General features: G+C 48.8%; 1 long non-coding RNA gene across 1 annotated transcript; it reads left to right on the top strand.

Annotated features, from left to right (window-relative positions):
• Positions 1-880: 880 nt before the first annotated feature.
• LOC119310032 lies at positions 881-3,086 on the top strand. The gene is made up of 2 exons (XR_005150658.1): positions 881-2,216; positions 2,863-3,086. It is a non-coding gene; the product is annotated as an uncharacterized LOC119310032 (long non-coding RNA).
• The last annotated feature ends 6,743 nt before the right edge of the window (positions 3,087-9,829 follow it).

Below are 9,829 nucleotides of genomic sequence, written 5' to 3'. Positions count from 1 at the left end.
AATACTTCAACAGTATATCCCCAAAATATTCATCAAACAAATCACTAATAACTCATCTTAGGGTTCCACCATGTTTGAAAAAAATGCATCTACAATAGCCAATCTTGACTGAAAATAAATAGAGGATTGGGAAGAGAATACCTCAAGCAACTTGGGGGTGCTTCGATCTACTCATTTTGATGATCAATATAGCAGATCTGGGGGAGATTTGGGGAAGAAGAGGGAAGGGGCGGCCGCCAGTTCGTCAAGAGGGAAGAGGGAAGGGGACTGCGAGTGGACTGGGTTAGCCCCCGCGGCCCGCCGCGCATTACTTCATCTAACCCAGAAACGCCAAGGACATTGGCGTTTCACATGTGCCACGTCAGCGAAAACAGCGGGTTCGGACTGATTGTGGGCCAGGGCCGAAACGCAAGCTACCACGGCGTTTCTGTGTTGGCCAGGAACGCTAGCTGGCTCGGCGTTTCAATGTGGCTGGAAACGCCGCGGACCCTGGCGTTTCTAAAAGGGTCAAATCGTGAAATACTTTCACGTCGGGTTTAGTTTGCGATTAAAAAGTCTGACAAGGTCAAAACAGTGATTTCGTCCCGTTTGCTTTCAGTTACCAGTAGATGGACCCACGCGACTGGCTGACCACATATCTCTCTGCCCCTGAATCAGACGAACCCATCGCCCCTTTTTTTCCCTGCACCGCGTCCAGCGCAACGGAGCGCAGCAGCCAGACTCCCCATCTGAACAGTCGGGCGCGCCCTCCTATTGACTTTTCCTTCCCCAAGCAACGGAATCAGAAGCGAACCGTCGTTGCAATCAAACCATCCTTCTTTGCGTCTGAAGTCTGAAACTCCTCATAAGCTAGCCTCATCGTCTCCCATTCCCCATCTTTATCTCACCCCAAACGACACAAACCCCACGAGGCCACGCTCTAGGGTTGCGGCCACCATCGGGGGTAGAACCAGCGGCGAGCGAGCGGCGTCGGGCTCCCATTACTCTCCATGTCGAACCTCTTCGCGTCATTCGGTACCTATTCCCTCTATGGCCCGGGCGGTGCCGAAGCTGGAGCGCACGCTATGCCCGCACGCGGCCAACATGGCTTGACGCGATGGTGGCAGGGTGGTGTCCAGTGATCTGGTTCTCTCGATCCCCTCCGCGTTGGCGTGCTGCGGTGGGCTCGCCTCAGCGCCGAGGACCTCTGTTGCATCAACCGGCTGACGGTCGGCTACAACCACGGCCTGCTCGGCGACTGTGCCAACGTGCTGCCCCGACAGTTCCTCTTCGTCGATCTTAACTTATTTTTCTTAGAATTAGGCCCTCTAGGTTTTTTATGCTCCATTTGATCTTGCTTGCTCTTTCCATGGCACCATTCCAATGTTCCTTCCTGAACTTTCTGAGTTCCAAGGATGTGGTAGATTAGATTTCACATTTGGGCATACGCACGTATTCTCAGTTCTTCTTTACGTTTAGAGATGTGGTTACAACTCCCGCTTCCACTCTCTGGTCAAGACAACATTAGCTGGTTAACTTCAACTTATATTCCTTTAGCGTATCCTGGCCTGCAACTTCGTAAACAGAGTAGATCAGAGTGGAAACCTGGTCATCTTTTTTATGCCTTTGGGCCGCTTTTGCTCAATGGCGTTACTACTAGAAACGTAGTTTATCTTACTAGATTTGCTTTTTTTTATGTGATGGGAGGATCTATGCACTCTGCAATCTGCATCGGCTCATCTCCTTCCCCATCCATGCCAGATCCTGCTTTTGTTTGTTTGATCGTGCATGCTTGATTTCTGGATTTCTTCAGGATGCCGATGCGTGTAAACCGTTGGGCGTTCGTTACTTGGTTTCATCGGCCCCATCTGAGGCCGACTATTAGATTCACAGATCAGCCGACAACATACTGAGAAGAAGAGCCTGGGACATTTGTAAGTGAGTTGAAATTCAATAATGATTCTCTTTGTTTTTACCACGAAATAGGACTGAAAATGCACAGTATGATTTCTTACTGAACACAGATTAATCCTTCCAGAAGCATGTCTAATGCGAGCTGTATCGAAATGTATGGATAGCATATATACTGACTTTTCTTCTAATGCCTGTACTCTTTCTCTCCATGAAGTATTTATTTCAGGTCATGCTCCCTTCAACACTACTTGGTTATGGAGCTGGTGAAAACTGGACAATGATGAAGACCACAAGTGTTACCCAATATGCAAATTATGAAGCAGGTATACTTACACATTTTTTGTTTGAATCTAACATTTGATTGTAACGAGTCATCTTCTTTGTTTGCTTTGCCGAAATTTGGTTGTATGTAGCTAAGTAGTTCAGTATACTGTAAAAATATGCCTTTGAATGCCCCCGGATGAATTACTTATAGTCGTTCGTTAACATTCGAAGTAGGAACTTCACTTCCTTTCAGAAAGATTACTCATTATATGATACAGAGACTACATGCAAATTTTCCTGCGTGTGTGTTTGTATCTCAGATTATTTTCATATATTTTTATTCAGGTTGTGCATTGCTACAGTACTACTCTCTTACCTTTTTAAAGGAAAATGAAAATTCATGTGCATAATGCAATTGGGTAGTTTTTGCACGTTTTTTTTTCAATGATTGGTGCAGCCATAAGGTTCATACAAATGCACATATGACAATCATAGAGTACAAGCTGAATTTATCGTACTATAATATCCAACAAAAAAATTTGTGCCCTTCACCTGTAGCCTTGCAGCTATGTCATAGTATCCCTTTGGAACATACATGCTATTTGCTTAACTGGAAAACACGAGATTTTAGGTACATTTCAAAATAATCCATCAGATTTTGTTGATATATTCCAAATAATATTTATCTCACATTCTATTTTTCAGTATTTTTAAGGAAGGGCTTCTAGCATGGTCGTAAGTCTTGCAGGTGTAAGGCTACAACCTTGGTTCTAACAAGAAGGGTATGTCACTGAGTTTGCAATTGACCCTCCGCCGACAGTGGAGCAATTGAGTTTTTTAAAATATTTTCCAGTAAAGAAAATATATTGTGATTTCACACTTCTTTTATGTCTGTGCATTTGAGAGTTAATTTTAAGCTTGTTCTATTATGTTTTTCCATCCAGTGCTGCCATTGCTGTCAAAGCAGAATCATCTTATTTGCAAACCTTGAAGGCGTGTACTATTGACTGAAATGTTATTTATATTGCTTCCACCTTCCTTTGTTACAACCCAATACACAAAATTTATTGGGGACATTTTGATTTTTCTTCCTTTTGGTTCCATTTATAGTTATATTTCCTTATTGTTCCCATTGCAATGCACTGATGATGGAGGAATGGCCGACTGAAATTTGTTACTTTTGTTTGATGATGTTCCATTGAAGCAAACAATATGTTACTTGGGGCTCTTTTTCTATGTAGTCATGTACAAATGTGAATCAACACTCCTGGCCAAAATTGACATGTCAAATGAACTACAATATCCGGCAACAACGGGCGGGGAACCATCAGCCCTTCACATCACCAATTGTGTCACATCATCATCTACTAAAACTATTTTGTAGCACATGCACACCTCAAGTTAATTGTTCCATCTCCAATGATCCAACGTACACACATGCTCTTTGTTCACTACATACTGCCAAAAAATAATAGCTTTTGATTCAGGCCATTTCATTCATAGAAAAATTTATCCAAAATTTATCTTTAAAATCCCGCAGCAACGCGCGGGGAAATCACCTAGTTCAAGAAACATTGCAGTTATAGCATAGATTATAAACATCTAATTATGAAGGTGAAAATAAATAATACAATTATTATTGTCTCTAGGGCATAATTCCAACATGGGCATAGCGGATGTGTCGCGGCGAGGGCAACTCCTCCTTGATGCGGCGTCTGATTTCGATGCCGCGGTTGTGTGGGAGACGCTGGTCCACCTTAACATGGAGGAGAGGCAATGCTGACTCTTGCTTGACACGGTAGTGCGGCAGAGAGGCGACGTTGGCTCCTGCTTGATGCGGTAGTGCGGCAGCCCTCCTTCACGTGTGCTAGCCACTGCATGGGCGGCGCCAGACCACACTCACGAGGACTGATCTATCAACAGTTCGATCTACCGCAAGAACTCTTCGTCTATGGCTTCTTGAAGACCCGACTACTACAGTGGCGCCTGGTCCTCCTCGTTGCCGGAGAATATGACGATCTCTTCCTTATCCGAGGAGTCAGCGGCCGTTGAGGAAGATGACCATGGAGAGCGACGGCGGCGGCGCCAAGATTCGTAGCCGCTTCAGCCTTCTGCTGCGGAGAATCACAATATGGGCATATGGTGTGGAGACGATGGTGTCGCCGGCGCCGGAGCGAAGAGGGTGGGAGAGGAAAGGATCAGAGAGTGGTGCGGTCTGGACGACGCCAGAGTCCTTAAATGGGCAACGGCCAGGCGAAAGGACTAGAAGCTGACTTCAAATGCGGTGCAGCGGCTGGAGTAGACTTCTCAGTCGCCGCATCTGCATTGAATCTGCCTTGCCCGCTCGTTCGGTCGTGTCGCTCTAAGCGACATCAATGATGCCGCGGAGTCACATCCGCTCTGCAGCGGCGCTGACCAACATGAATGCGCGGCAACCACTTCACACGAAGAGGCAGGGGCGGATTCGATAGGGTGTAGGGTGGGACCGGGCCCACCCTAAGATCTTGGCCCAACCTATATACCTACCGAACAAATGAAAAAAAAAATCTAAGAGGCACAGTCGAACTCACCTTTGGCCCACCCTAGTATTTTGGGCTGGATCTGCCACTGCAGATAGGGTTTTCATATTAGACCAGGATGTCGAACGCGTGCGTGGCAATAGTCCGGATGCCCATAAAGTCCTTTAATTTGCCTTCGGTTTACAAGGAAAAAGGATGACTCGATCCAGACGTGTTAGATGACAAAACATATACGGGCCGCTCGTTCGAAATGGGTGCGAGCGGTTTATGGTTCAGCTTTGAAGATGCCGTGAAGCGGCAAAACTAGGACAGGCACACTGTACGCGGTGCACATGTATATGAGCCTCGCTCTTAATTGCTTCGATTGGTTAGGCACGACCGAGCGAGACACGCAATATGGACGGCCTACCCGAAGAACCCTTATTGTCAAGATAGGAGTACTCTCGAGATAGCAACGGCGGTGAAAATGAAGAGCCCTAACCGCGATGGTAGTAGCGGCGACCCTGACGTGACGGATGACCATCGGCGAATGCGGCAGCGAACCCGTTGTGATGTGGCGCCGCTCGTCGGGCTCGTTGGCAAGGTGGAGCGCTGGAACTCAGTGCGGTGTCTCTTGGATGAACTGCGGCCATCTCTCTTCTCCTGGTGTGGTGCACTGTAGTTTATCTGCTTCTCCCACTGGTCGGTGAGCATCGTACTAAAAAGTGTTGGGCGCAACATGGGTCGTCGTCCGGTGGAATTGGATACGCTATGCCGTGAACCCTCCTGCTGTGTCGCCAAAGTGTACAGAGGATGTGTGACACTAGAAATTGATTGTGCTGCAGTGGGCAAAGAACTACTCTTACTACTAAATTACAAAGATCCAATCAGATCGAAGCGTTTCCTTTTGGCGACAGATATTAAACAGACCCTGTCCGTGTTCGATGGTCACTGCATTTTGGTGCTAAGAAGAAACAGCAACGCCCTTGCACATGAGCTGGCAGCCACGTACGGCGAGAATCTCTGGAGACCAAGTCATGATAGCAAATGTATCTGAAAATCTCAGAGATTTGATGTTGGCTGAATGTAATCAATCACACCACTTGAGTAAATTTACTCTGGAAAAGTTTTTAATTGGCAAAAAATCATGGCCAGTGTTTCTCCGTTACCATTTGCATGCCCCCAATTCATTGTTATTTCATTGTATCATTTGAAAAACTTCCGATCCGAAATTAGCGGAGCTGCCCCGTGTCGTTGTTAGGCCTTGTACACTGCAAGGTGCTTAGAGGAGGTGCTTAAAGAAATAAATCAGGTTTTCCTTAAGCACCGGTGCTTATTTAGAAATAGGCACCGGTGCTTCAGACAAACTCGGTTTATTTTTCTAAGCATCTCCCATCGCACAAGGCCTTAGCGACTCCGATGGCAATCCCTCAGTAACCAGAACCGCCGCCGCCTTTCTTCACCTCTCCCGTCGCCACTGCCACTGCACGTCGCGTGACGTTAGCTGCGGAGGGGCGGAGCTACAGCCTGGCGTTGCTCGATCCAAAGATGTCGCTCGACGCAGTCAGAGCAAAGGAGCTGGATGGGTAGTGGATGTTACACGTGCTATGGCTGGTGTGATGGTTGTGTGTTCAGGCTGCAACTACTTGGTTAGAGCATCTCAAGCAGACCCTGTAAAAAGTTGGTGTGATGCCCCCGATTCAATCGTACACTAAGCATACACGCAAATGTGTACAATCAAGATCAAGGACTCACAAGAAGATATCACAACACAACACTAGACACAAATTAAAATAATACAAGCTTTATATTACAAGCCAGGGCCTCGAGGGCTCGAATACATAAGCTTGAATACACAAGAGTCAGCGGAAGCAACAATATATTAGTACATACATGGGTTAACAAGTTTGCCTTAAGAAGGCTAGCACAAAATCAACATCGATCGAAAAGGCAAGGCCTCCTGCCTGGGAGCCTCCTAACTACTCCTGGTCGTCGGCGGCCTCCACGTAGTAGTAGGCACCCTCAGTGTAGTAGCAGTCATCATCGAAGGTGGCGTCTGGATCCTGGGATCCACCATCTGTTGCAGTATTCGAGAAGAATTGAAAGAGGTGGAAAAAGGGGAGCAAAGCAACCGTGAGTACTCATCCAAAGTACTCGCAAGCAAGGATCTACACTACATATGCATAGGTATCAATGAAATGGGTAGTATCTGTGAACTGAGCTATAGAATGCCAGAAGAGAAGGGGAAAACCTAGCCTATCGAAGACTGGCATCTTCAAGCAGCTCCAAGCATCTTCCAGCAATCAGAAGAGTATAGAATAGCAGTTTATATTTAACAAACATGTTGTAGAAATAATGTCCAGAGATCATTCCCCGACTCACTGCGGGAAAGCAATCTCGGAGCCACATATCCAATACATGCCTCAGCATTCAGTATCCAGTTCTAGTTGTATCGATCGGGATACAACTCCGAGCGTCCGTTACCGTAGGACAGGCAATCGATAGATGTTTTCTTCACTGCAGGGTGCACAAACTTACCCAACACGCTCTATCAACTCCGGCCGGACACACCATCAGGTCATGACCGGCCTCGGCCGATCAACACACCGTAGTCCTACCTAGGCTCAACAGAGAGGCCAGCACGCAGGTCTACATCCTAAATGCGAAGGGGTCATGGGCCAATTGTCCTTTGCAATCCTGCGCATTGCAAATGCGGCGGTGAGCAGACCTAGCCTCCCTTATACAAGCGAAGGCGTTCCAGTCCAACCCAGCGCGCGCCGCTCAGTTGCTGACGTCAGTGAGCTTTCGGAAGAATCGTACGACGCAAAGTGCCCATACTTATTCCCACGTGGTGGTCAGTGCGAAAAAGACCAGAGGCCTACTCGGATCAAATATCCAAACGGTTAGTGACTTAGGAGCGCGCGGTAACGAGCAGAGACTCGCGATCGATGTGACCCCGTCGCCCCATCTCGTGGACTTGCGGCAAGGGCTATGAATGCCTGGCTATGCCACGTAGTTATCTCGTGGGCACCTTCCAGGTCAACCTGACTCCACATCACTCTCAAATATGCTCGCGCGGGTACCCCTCAGGGCCGACCCGACTTCAGTATCACGGTTATGTGGTAAAGTCATAGTAACCGTGTGCCCAAAACACCAAGGGGAACCCTGAGGAATCACCCTCGGTGGAATTCCACCTAATGTAATCGTCAAGGTGAACCTAGGAGGAATCACCCTCAAGGTCCACTCTTGAGGAGTTGCACGACAGCGTCGTTATCGGGAGTGGTGAAGGAGGAATCACCCTCGATGACCACAATCGATGAACTAACCTACAAGGTTAACATCAGAAGTGCTGACGAGGTATCACTCTCGGCACTCGATAGTAACCCATTAGTGTCATACAACAAAGGGGGTGATGTGCGGTGTCGGGGCATGGACGTCGATCACGTTGATCGAGTCATCGAACATAAAGCAGGGCAACTGGGACAAGGTGGGGGTCACTAATGGATCTCTAACCAACCTATACTAAGTAGTTTAGAATAAGCAGGTAAGGTATGAAAGCAGGTAACAAAAACGGGCTATGCATCATAATAGGATCATACAAAAGCGGTAGCAGTTCTAATGCAAGCAAGAGAGGGAAATAATGCAAGCAAGATAGGGAAAGAAATGGGCGATATCGCAATGAACAAGGGGGTTTGCTTGCCTGGAAGCTCTGCTGAAAAAAAAAGTGTCGTCGGTGATGTAGTCGATCATTGGGGCAGCACCGGTCTCGGGGTCTACCGGAGAGAAGAGGGGGAAGAGACAGTAAATACAGAGCAAACAGAGGTATCTCTAAGCATGACATGACGATATGAAGAACTAGGGTCGACCTAACGTAGTACTACATGTTGCAGACAGAGGGGAAAAACATCCGAGGATGAATTCCCGGCGTTAGGCCGATTCCGGACAGGTGAAAGAGAGGGGACGGTTCCATGTTCAGCATGCTAGGTGCATGTGACTGTTGAATAGACCGCGTATTCGGATTCGTTGTATTTTTCTGAGCAACTTTCATGTAGAAAACTTTTCATCCAAGTTACGGATTATTTTCTATGATTTATCAAAGTTTAAAGCATTTTCTTAAATGTCTGGATTTAATATTAATTCGAAAATATTACAGTTAATCACTAGGTGCACCCGATGCAGTGCACCCATAGCCCATAGGTGTACCAGGGGCTGACAGTGGGTCCAGTCAACTGTTGTCTCAGCAGTTGACTGGCCCATAGTTGACCAGTCAGTTGGCTCGATGGGATCCGCGCGTGATTGACTCAGGGCCTAAATATAGTTTTTATTAAAAATTAACAGGTTTTAATTAGTGGCCTGGTGCCCAATTGTCAGTGGGGTTTAGGGGAGTGGGTTAGAGTTAGTGGGGATTTTAGCCCCTAATTAGATTGGGTCGGGCCCGCTGGCAGTGGCACAGCCAGTCAGAGGCCGGGGGAGCGTTGGCGGCCACCCAGGACGGCAAAGGCTCGCCGTAGCGGAGCTATGGGCGGCGGCCTGCGTCGCCGAGGCCATTGGGGGCTAACCCGAGCCCGCGTGCATCTATGGGAAGGAGAGTGAAGCCGCGGGGTTGGCTGAAGGGGGCGTCGCGGTGAAGATGAGTGGGCGGCCGACGGGAGGTTGTGGCTATGCGGACGCGGTGGCCCGAGGCGGGCATGGCGAGGCCAGCCGGCAGCAGCGCATCAGCATGCAGCGGGAAGGCGCGGCCAGTGGTTCGCGGTGCGGGCAAAGGGAGAGAAGCAGCTACAAGGGGCAGAGGGGCTCGTCGAGGCCAGCAGCGGATGAAGACCAGGGGCAGAACGGAAGGCAGGCGGGGCACTGCGGCCGTGGGCGGGGAGTGCATGGGCGCGGGACACAGCTGAGGCGCGCGGGGACTGCGATGGCGTGCGAGCTCACGCGTAGTGCGCAGTCACGGGCACGGACGCGACAAGCGCAAAGGCGTGCGGCAATGGCGGACGAGGAGGTGCAGTAACTCGTGGCGACGATGCTACGACAGAAAATCGAGCATGGGAGAGAGGGGAAATGAACGGCGGCTCACAGCGGGGGTAGGGAAGCGGACGAGGGAGCCGGAGGGAGCCGACGGCGACGAACTGGTTGACGTCCTCGGTTGTCTGAGGTTGAATGAGGGGTCGCCGGCGTCG

The sequence above is a fragment of the Triticum dicoccoides genome, chromosome 5B (genome assembly GCF_002162155.2).
Source record: "Triticum dicoccoides isolate Atlit2015 ecotype Zavitan chromosome 5B, WEW_v2.0, whole genome shotgun sequence".
Lineage (NCBI taxonomy): Eukaryota > Viridiplantae > Streptophyta > Magnoliopsida > Poales > Poaceae > Triticum > Triticum dicoccoides.
The sequence above is the reverse complement of the archived record's forward strand: the minus strand, read 5'-3'. Positions and strand labels throughout refer to the sequence as shown.